Below are 9552 nucleotides of genomic sequence, written 5' to 3'. Positions count from 1 at the left end.
TGCAAGAAAAGAATTGACAAGAGTGAAGAAAGCTTCACTCTTGTCTCTATATATACTATCTAACTAGGAGCTACGTGGCAATGTTCTATAGGACCTCCAATATGTTTTGACTTTGTAGGACACATGCCTTGACTTACAAGGCAAGTTTTTCTACATGTGCGCTACATAGTTAACTTGGTCTTGAAGCTAATAATATGTGTGGCACATGGCCAACTTGTTGACCACGTTTCTAATCCAAAAAGTCAATTAAAGACACCTATAAAGTCAAATAAATCTTCTAGGAAGTTTTCATAGAAAATATTATAGAATTAACTTATTTTTATCTAATTTTACTTACTTCTACATATTTATACATGTAATTACTGGCTTACATGCATATGTCCGTGACATTACCCTCCCTTTTAGGAATGAGTTACATAAGGAGCGGTAATCATATGTTGAAGAAATCTATGATGCAACGAACTGTATTTGCCACATACTCTGATCTTTTTTCTCTTCGAAGATGATTGATAGGGCCTTTCAACCATCGACAGTGTTTTATACCAAGGCAAAAAGACCACCCAGTTATTTAATTGTTGTAGAGGTCTTCATAACTTCCTACGAATAAAATATTTGCAATACCATTAGGAATTGTTCCTACCTCTAGTAAAATTACCAAACATTGGGAGTCCCTTCCAAGATTGTGATATCAAACGTGTTGTTTCTCGCCATCTATTTGAAGAAGAATATGTCATTCTTGAAGATCTTCATCTCAATTACATTGTCTTGAAGATTGTAACAATTGTATTGTCTCATCCGGTAGGTCAGCAAATGAAGGCTCTTGAGTCAAATCTGCTAATTGTTAATTCTCCATCTCCTTAGCATCACTACTACAAAGAAGCTACAAACAAAGATTGAAAGTAGAATGTTATCTTGCTTAGATCTTGTTTCTTTTATAAAGAAGGTTTTTCTGTTGATTTTGATAGATGTTGTCGATGGAAAGCCTCCACTGCTTTTGCTGCATTTGTAAGATTCTTTAGTGGCTCCCATGTGCATTCACTATTATAATATCTACGCCAATGGACAAGATATTCTAATTTATTTCGACGCCGCCTTGAATCTAAGATTTCTTCTACTTCAAACTCTTCATTATTGTCCACTTCTATAAGAGGAGGTGGAGCTTGTCTTCTTCTTGGTATATCCATTGTCTTGTATGGTTCAAAAAAAGACACGTAGAATACTGGATGGATTTTCATTGACTCCGATAGGTATAATTGATATGCAATTGGATTGATTTGTGTAGAAATAGAAAATGGTTCAAGCCTCTGATAGTCCAACTTGTCATAAGGACAAGTGGTCTTGATATTGTGACGAAGTAACCATACCTTATCACCCATGTGGAATGGTGGTTGTTCCTTTCGAAAGACATCTACATTGATCTTTTGTTGTTCTTGAGCTTCTTTTAACTTCACCTTCATCATCGCATGTAGCTCTAATAAATAAATTACTAAATCTTTTGCAGTAGGATTATCAACTTTTGAAAAGTTAAAAGTATCAAGTCATGGATGATAACCATAATTAGCAAAGAAAGGTGTTTGTTTTGTAGAAGAATGTATCATGTTATTGTAAGCAAACTCTGCCAATAGCAAAAGAGTTGTCCAATAATCTTGTTGGTAGTTAATGATACATCTTAAATATTGCTCCAAAACTTGATTAACGTGCTCTATTTGTCTATTAATTTGAGGATGGAATGCCAAAGATAGTTTTATATCCACTTTTAGAATCTTGAAAAGAGTCCGCCAAAATCTTGATATAAATTGAATTCCCCTATTTGATATAATATCCTTGGATAATCCATCATAGCAATAGATATTGTCAAGAAAGAGCTTAGCTATTTCTTCACCTGAGATAGATTTTGTACATGGTACAAAATATGCCATCTTGATAAAACAATCTACTATCACGAATAAAGAGTCATAAGAACTTGAGATTGGAAGATCCGTGATGAAATCCATAGAAACAGAGGACCACGACTGTTTTGGAATGAGTAATGGCTGAAGAAGTCTGTAAGGTCGACAACGAGGAGTTTTTGATCTTGAACAAACATCACAAGATTGTACAAAAACTTTGAATGCCTTCCACATTTGGGGCCACCAAAAATCCCTGGATATTAATTCCAAAGTTTTATTATATCCAAAATGTCTTACTATTGGAAAGTCATGACAAGCTTGAAGAACACATAATTGAGATTCACCTTTTGGAATATGTAGGCGTCCCTCAAAATTTAGTAGATTGTTCTTGAATTCAAACTTAGAAGTATTATGAGACTTTGAAGGATTTTTCTTAATATCATGAATAAGAAGATCAGAAGACATACTTGATTAAACTTGCTTAATGAATGTTGAATCAATAGTGAGTGTTGATTTCATTGCTCGAAGATGATGATGCTTTAGCTTCAAGAAAATTATTCGTTGTTGATCGAAAGCATCATCTCATTCCTTTGGTACAAGGTAAGATTGTCTAGAGAGTGCATTTAATAAACCTTGTTGTTTTCTTGGTCAATAAGTGATCTAGAATTCGAATCTTGACAAAGACATATTTCAATGGACTTGGCGACGATTCAAAATACGTGATGATATAAAATATTCAAGGTTCTTGTGATTCATATATATTGTGAGTGGGCTACAAGCATCTTCTAGATAATGGCGCCATTCTTGAAACGAATCCACGATTGCAAGAAAATCTTTTTTGTGGATCTCGTAATTCATCTCGCCTGCCAAAATTTTTTTGGAATGAAAAGCTATTGGATGAAGTTTATCATATGTTCCCATTCGTGACAATATGGCATCCAAAACAAAGTTTGATGTGTATATTTCCATAAAAAATGGCTTAGAAAAATCAACGCGATACAAGATTGGTGCAGAAATAAATGTTGTCTTCAAAGCTTCAAATGCTACTTTTGCTTCTTGATTCCATTGTAGTTTGTTTTTACAAGTCAAATATGTAAGTGGAACTGCAACTTGAGAGAAGTCTTTCATGAAGATCTAATAGTAGTTGGCAAATCTCAAAAAGCATTGGACATCTCTTACCATTTTTGGGATCTTCTAATCTATAATAGTTTAAACTTTTTTAGGATCCATCATAAGTCCATCATTTGAAATGATGTATCCTAAGAAGTCAACTTGAGTAGTGTGAAATAGACACTTTTTATCTTCATATAGAGTCCCGCATCTCTTAATTTTTGTAATACATAACAAACATGAAGTTCATTTTCTTCTGTGTTTTTAAAATAGATTAAGATGTTGTCTACATAACAGACAATAAAATCATCTAAAAACTCCCAAAAGACATCATTCATTAGATATTGGAATATTGCTGGTGTATTTATAAGTCTAAAAGGTATAACATTGTATTTGAAATGTCCATACCTTGTTCGAAATACAATCTTCCATTCATCTCCTTCTTTGATGCGTACCAAATTGATTGCTCTTCATAGATCTAATTTTGTATAGATCTTAGCTTGATTCAATTGATCAAGGAGTCCTAATATCAAAAGTAGTGGATAACTGTTCTTGATAGTGATTTTGTTGAGTCCTTGATAATGGACACACATCCACAATGATCCATCTTTTTTCTTCACAAATAAAATTGGAGATCCAACTGGAGATTTGGACTGGCGTATGAAGATCTTGTCCAAATTCTCTTCAATATATTCCTTCAATTTAGCCAAGTCATTTTGAGATAAATTGTAGATTGATCCAAATGGCGATTGTGCTCGTTTTTGAAGGTCAATTGAGCAGTCATAGGAACAATGTTTTGAAAGAGTATCTGCATTCTTCTTCTCAAATACATCTTGATAATCTTCATATTGGCTTGGAATGCTACATGAAGTCTTTCCACCAGTAGAAACAGATCTGGCATAAATGACACAAGGTGATTCTTCTTTTGCAGCATGCAAGAAAGCTCTTGCACCTACAAATATAGGTTTAATTATACTAGACTTATGACTTTCTATTTGATTAATTACACTCTTAGTTATACTTTTAGAAAAGTCAAGATTATGAGAAGTCCAATCTATTTTAGGATTATATTTTTTTAGCCATGATAAACCTAAAATGATTGGATTAGAAGAAGATCTAATGATATTAAATATTACAAAGCTACTATGACCATTAGTTGCTATTTCTATAAGAAGGGTTCCATGAGTAACATCTTGTGAAGACAACGGACGACCATCTATGACTTCTACATGAATAGGTTTAATTTCCTTCACTAAAAATATGGTGTGTCTTTTAGCAAATTCTTCATCTAAGAAACATGTTGATACTCCTGAATATAGCAAGGCAAAAGCTTTGAGATATTTAGGACTTAGAATAACATTTATTATAAAATATGGAGAGAGTTCTAAAGAGAGGATAGGACCTTCACTAGGCATTGTATAAGGTTCCAGCTCCACGGTTCCTATTGTGGGTAGACAAATCCGTTTTCTAACATGGTATCTTCTTTAATCACCATTCTCTTCATTTTATAGTTATGTCGCTTCTTAGGGCAATGTTGAGCAGTGTGCTCAGGTTCTCCACAATATAAGTATAATCCTTCATGACGATGACGAATCTTTTTTTGCTCAGTAAGAAGCTTCAAGCATACCACATCAATTTGCATATCCTCTACTTTCGAATGTATGTATTGAAGAGATGTTGGTGTTGCCATTGAATTATAGTAACATTGAGGTCCACTTGTACGGTTCTCAGATTGAAATTCAAATAGACAATTGTTACACTTTACAGTAAAGTCAATTGCTTGACTCAATGTTTGAGGATCAGGTAAGTTGAGCATTAATTGTTTTACCTCATATTATAATCCATAGAAAAATTGGCTATTAAATGCAGCATCATCCCACTTGATATCAGTTACAAGTTAATGAAATTGTGAAGCATACAATGTTACTGATCGATTGCATTGTTGTAAAATACGAATCTTATTGGTTGAAACACGAATTACATCATGTTCTCCATACATAGATCAAAACTCTACTAAAAAAGCTTTTAGATTATCTAATATTGGATCTTGTTGTTCAAGAAAAGATAAAAATCATTATAATGTTGAACCTGAAAGAAGCGTACCAATGAATCTAACTTGTGATCCTGGAGTTGGATAGCTTTGGGATTGAAGTTCAATCAGAAGTTGTACTTGATTGATAAATCCTATAAACTTTGATCTGGTGGCATCAAACTTCTTGGGTAGGCCAATTCTTAGTTCTCTGATACTGGAAGGGCATTCCAGTATAGGAGAAGGGACATGATTTGGTGTAGATGTTGAAGCAGCTCCAATCATTTCTATATCTTCACTTCTTGCCAATCTTGTTGCTCCTTGTGGTAGTAAATTGAGTTGATGCATTGCAAGCATTAACACCCTCAATTGCTCTTGCATTTGTGCCATTGCATTCTTCATTTCAGTAAATTTTGCCATGATAACACTTAGAAAAGAAAAAATGTCTAATATGTTGACCACGTTTTTAATCCAAAAAGTGAATTAAAGACACCTATAAAGTCAAAGCAACGTCTATAAAGCTTCTTAAAAGCTTCCATAGCAAATATTATAGAATCAACTTACTTTTACCTATTTTTACTTATTTCTACCTATTTATACATGTAATTATTGGCTTACATGTGTATGTCCATGACATTTGTTGATATTCAAGAAATATTCACTTTAAGGATATAGAAGGTTTTGATGTAATTACTCTTTTAGAGATAATTTTATACATAAACTTGGTGTTTTTTTTTATCTTAAGACTTTATTGAGAAATTAGAGACATCCAGAAGTCTAACGCTTTCTTAAGGCAAATTCTCTCTACCTCGATGGCGGTTGACATCACTTTGCAAGTTTACAAGTTGTAGCCATCATTTATTGGTGGTAATATTATTTAGCTGGTATAGCCTACTCAGCCATCATGTGGCCTAACAAGATGAGTGTCCACATGTTAATTGAACATCATTGATTAGGCTCGTTGTTTGTATGTTCATACTAGAAAGTCCATGTGGTTAGACATTGGACTAGTATTATAAGAACTCAAACCAAAAGCTCATTTTGGCAAGCAATTTTAGTTTTATTTTTATATATATTTATACTTCTATTCTAGCAATATATTTCTTCATATATTATCACATAGATCAAGAAGTTAAAAAAAAAAAAAAAAATACCATGTTGCTATAGAAGCTTCTATTAGATTATCCTACATAGAGCTATTATACTATCTTTTTGTTTTATAAATGTACTTCTCCTTAATCATTTCTTATTTTCTTATATTTTATTTTATATTTTTACATTGTATATAAGTATATGATATTTTTATATTTATATTTTAATTCATTTTTTTTTTGATATTATGTAGAAATTATAAAATCAATATAAAAAAAAATTCTACAAAATTTGGCACTAATAAAATTTATTAATTTAATTACATTAAAGAAAAGATTCTACAAATTATTATATTTAATATAAAAATAAATTACTTTTGATCTCTACAAGAAGAAAATATTAAGAATATATATAGAATGTTAAATTCTAAAAAACTTATTAAAAGAAGAATTATCATTGTTAATAAAATATCTTCATTGACAAAAAAAAATTAAAAAAGATATATATATATATATATATATATATATATATATATATATATATATATATATATATATATATATATATATATATATATATATATATATAATAGTAATAATAAAAGTAGTGAAAGATCTAAGTTTCAATTTAATATTTATATCTCAATGAATTTGTACTGAGTAATTATAAATATAATGTTAGTCAAGCATATTGAAATTAGATAGATTAAAATAAAAAGGATATTGTAATTATATGATAGCCAAATTTAACTATTTAATATAAATATTCTTATAATAAATTCTATTATTTAGAATTAATAAGTATAATCTTGTATTTTTGAATTCTGTAGAATAGATATTAATTCGTTTTTTAAAGATATTGATAAAATATATTAATAGTCCATATAATAGGAAATTTAGGAGGACGGATGAGTAATTTAGTTCTTAAAAGTGGTTAATTACAGAATTATGGTTAGAATCTAGAGAATCAGGGGAAAGTATATAGGAGTTATAGAAGTTAATTCAGGTGCCAGATTGTGATAGTCATGAGCCAAGGGCCATCATTGTGATAGTGTGAGCCGGAGTAAACTTGGTGCTACCTCTTTTCTTTTGTTTGTTATTTTTTTTGAATAAGACGATTGAGAGTTTTTAAATATTGTGAAGTGAATTATGGAATGGAAATGTGATTGGTATTATTTGAGAAGAAGAAAGATTGAATGCTGAAATCTGATTATAGTTCAGTAGAGAGAATGAGTCTATGTTTGTGTAAAACACCGTAATGTGAATGGCAGTTCTGTGTGAAGAATTCCAGTGATTGGAATGAGTGTAATTGTGTGCTGAAAGCTATGAGGGCGCAGTATTACAGTTGGAGATTATGAGGGTGAATATATTGGTGGAAATAGCAGTTATTGGTATGACTGAATTGTTGTAAGGAAGAGACTAATAAGGTGAAGGAAGAGATTATAGTTTCCTTGTGTGTTCAGATATTGGAAATAGAGACGATACATTCAGAAGGTAATTGATTGTATGACCCTAACGTGAACACTAAAGCAACTAGTCATTCCTTGTGTTCGAATCTCCCTATACGGGTTTATTTCCATTAGATTAATTTGGAATAAGTAAAACGAGCAATCACATTTTGGCGCCGCTGCCAGGAAGTAATAATAGCTTTAAGTGTCAGGAATTAATTACCAAACATGTGAGAAAACTAGCAATGAAAGACGATTTCAATAGTGTTTGAAGCAAGATTATGGTTAATAAGAACAAGAGCATTGCATCGAGGAAAATAAATCAATTAAGAGAAAGACAAGGAAGAGCGTAAGGAAGGAACTTGCTTAGAGAGGAGCAAGAATGTAATCTTAAAAGGAAGCATTGACAGAATTAGATTAAACTATGGTTGTAAGCTTGTCAGCACATCCAAACATATCAAGAATCGGACAGACTATTAATTCCGCAGTCATATGTACCATTAGAAAAATTGCCAAGAACACTTGTGGAAAATTTTGTTAACATTCTAGTGGAAATCTTGAGGCCGTTAACTGAAAGAGAAGGAGGCATAGAAGAATCTGGTACTCCATTGGGTATTTTTTCAGTAGGAGGTACCACTAAAATGAGCAATAGTGGCTCTTTAGATTGACACAAATTTGTCGCCATTAAAGATAACTATATTATATTTCAAAATCCGACGTTTTCACCTGTAATTCAACCAATAAGACTATTTGTAGAAAATAACAGTAAATCGAGGAGCACTAAGAGCTCAAAAATTAGAATAAGGAAAAGCAGAGATTATTTTAAAACAGAGTTTATCGAAACAAGAAATTCAATTGCATCAGGAGGACCAGCCATTCCGATTGCAGTACAAATGGGTGCAGTAGGTGATCAAATGACTAGTATCGTGCCACTACCTACTTTTTGGAGATTTTTGGATGTAGATCTCGATCAACATTTCTCTTAGTTTCTTACAGCATGTATAGCTAATAATGGCAGAACTGAAGATATTTGGTTGCGATGGCTGCCAGCGACCTTGAAAGATATGGTGTTTGAATGGTACAACCGCCAACTAGTGGATCAATTTCCGAATTGGGAAGCATTGAAGAATACATTTTTATCTCATTTTTGGCCAATTGGTTTTGAGGACCGCCTTTGAGAGAGGTTAATGAACAACAAAATGATCCTAGGAGAGGCGGTAGAATCGTATTATGGTCGAGTGGCTGATATACTCAGTAAGTGGCCAAATCACCAAATGTTGGAGGCATTTATCTTATCCATATTAATCAATGGTTTGCATCCACCACAGCTAAAAATGTTTGTAAAAGAAGCTCAAACTGTTACGGTGGCTACATCCGTTAATAGAGCCAAGGTTTGGAAGGAATGCCATTATGATCAGTTTTTAACTGCGGGAGCCACGATGATTCCAGTTCAAGGTAGATATCAAAATCCGACTTGGAAAGAATCAGTGGGTAGTTATCCACAGATGTTAGAAACAGGGGCCAATTCCAATACCAATATTCAGGGGCCAATTAATGTCATCCCATTGTAAGCTATATCACCAAACGTGACAACAACGTATGCTCCATATTTTCCATATCAACAACAAGTGTTAACTACAGTAGAGATACCAATAATGCCAACCCTAAAAGATTTCAATGAAACCTTGTTATTGAATTTGACGAAGAAAATGGAGGAAATGGCCGTCAATATAGCCAAAGATAAGGAGAAGAGGCAAAAGCCTACCAATACTAGGACCAATGTATGGTACAGTAATTGTAAGGGCCACGGTCATTCTGTAACAGAATGTCCCTCATCCTCACAAATAATGGGTCAATGTACATTTTGCGGAGGAAAGCACTTAACAACAAATTGTTGAAATTGACAAAGACAACAACAACAATTTAGTAATTAGACCATGATCCCACCAACCTAGTGGGACGTCAATCAAGTATAAATAAGAAAT

This window comes from Physcomitrium patens, chromosome 21 (genome assembly GCF_059467195.1).
Source record: "Physcomitrium patens ecotype Gransden chromosome 21, ASM5946719v1, whole genome shotgun sequence".
NCBI lineage: Eukaryota > Viridiplantae > Streptophyta > Bryopsida > Funariales > Funariaceae > Physcomitrium > Physcomitrium patens.
This window is presented reverse-complemented; position numbering follows the sequence as displayed.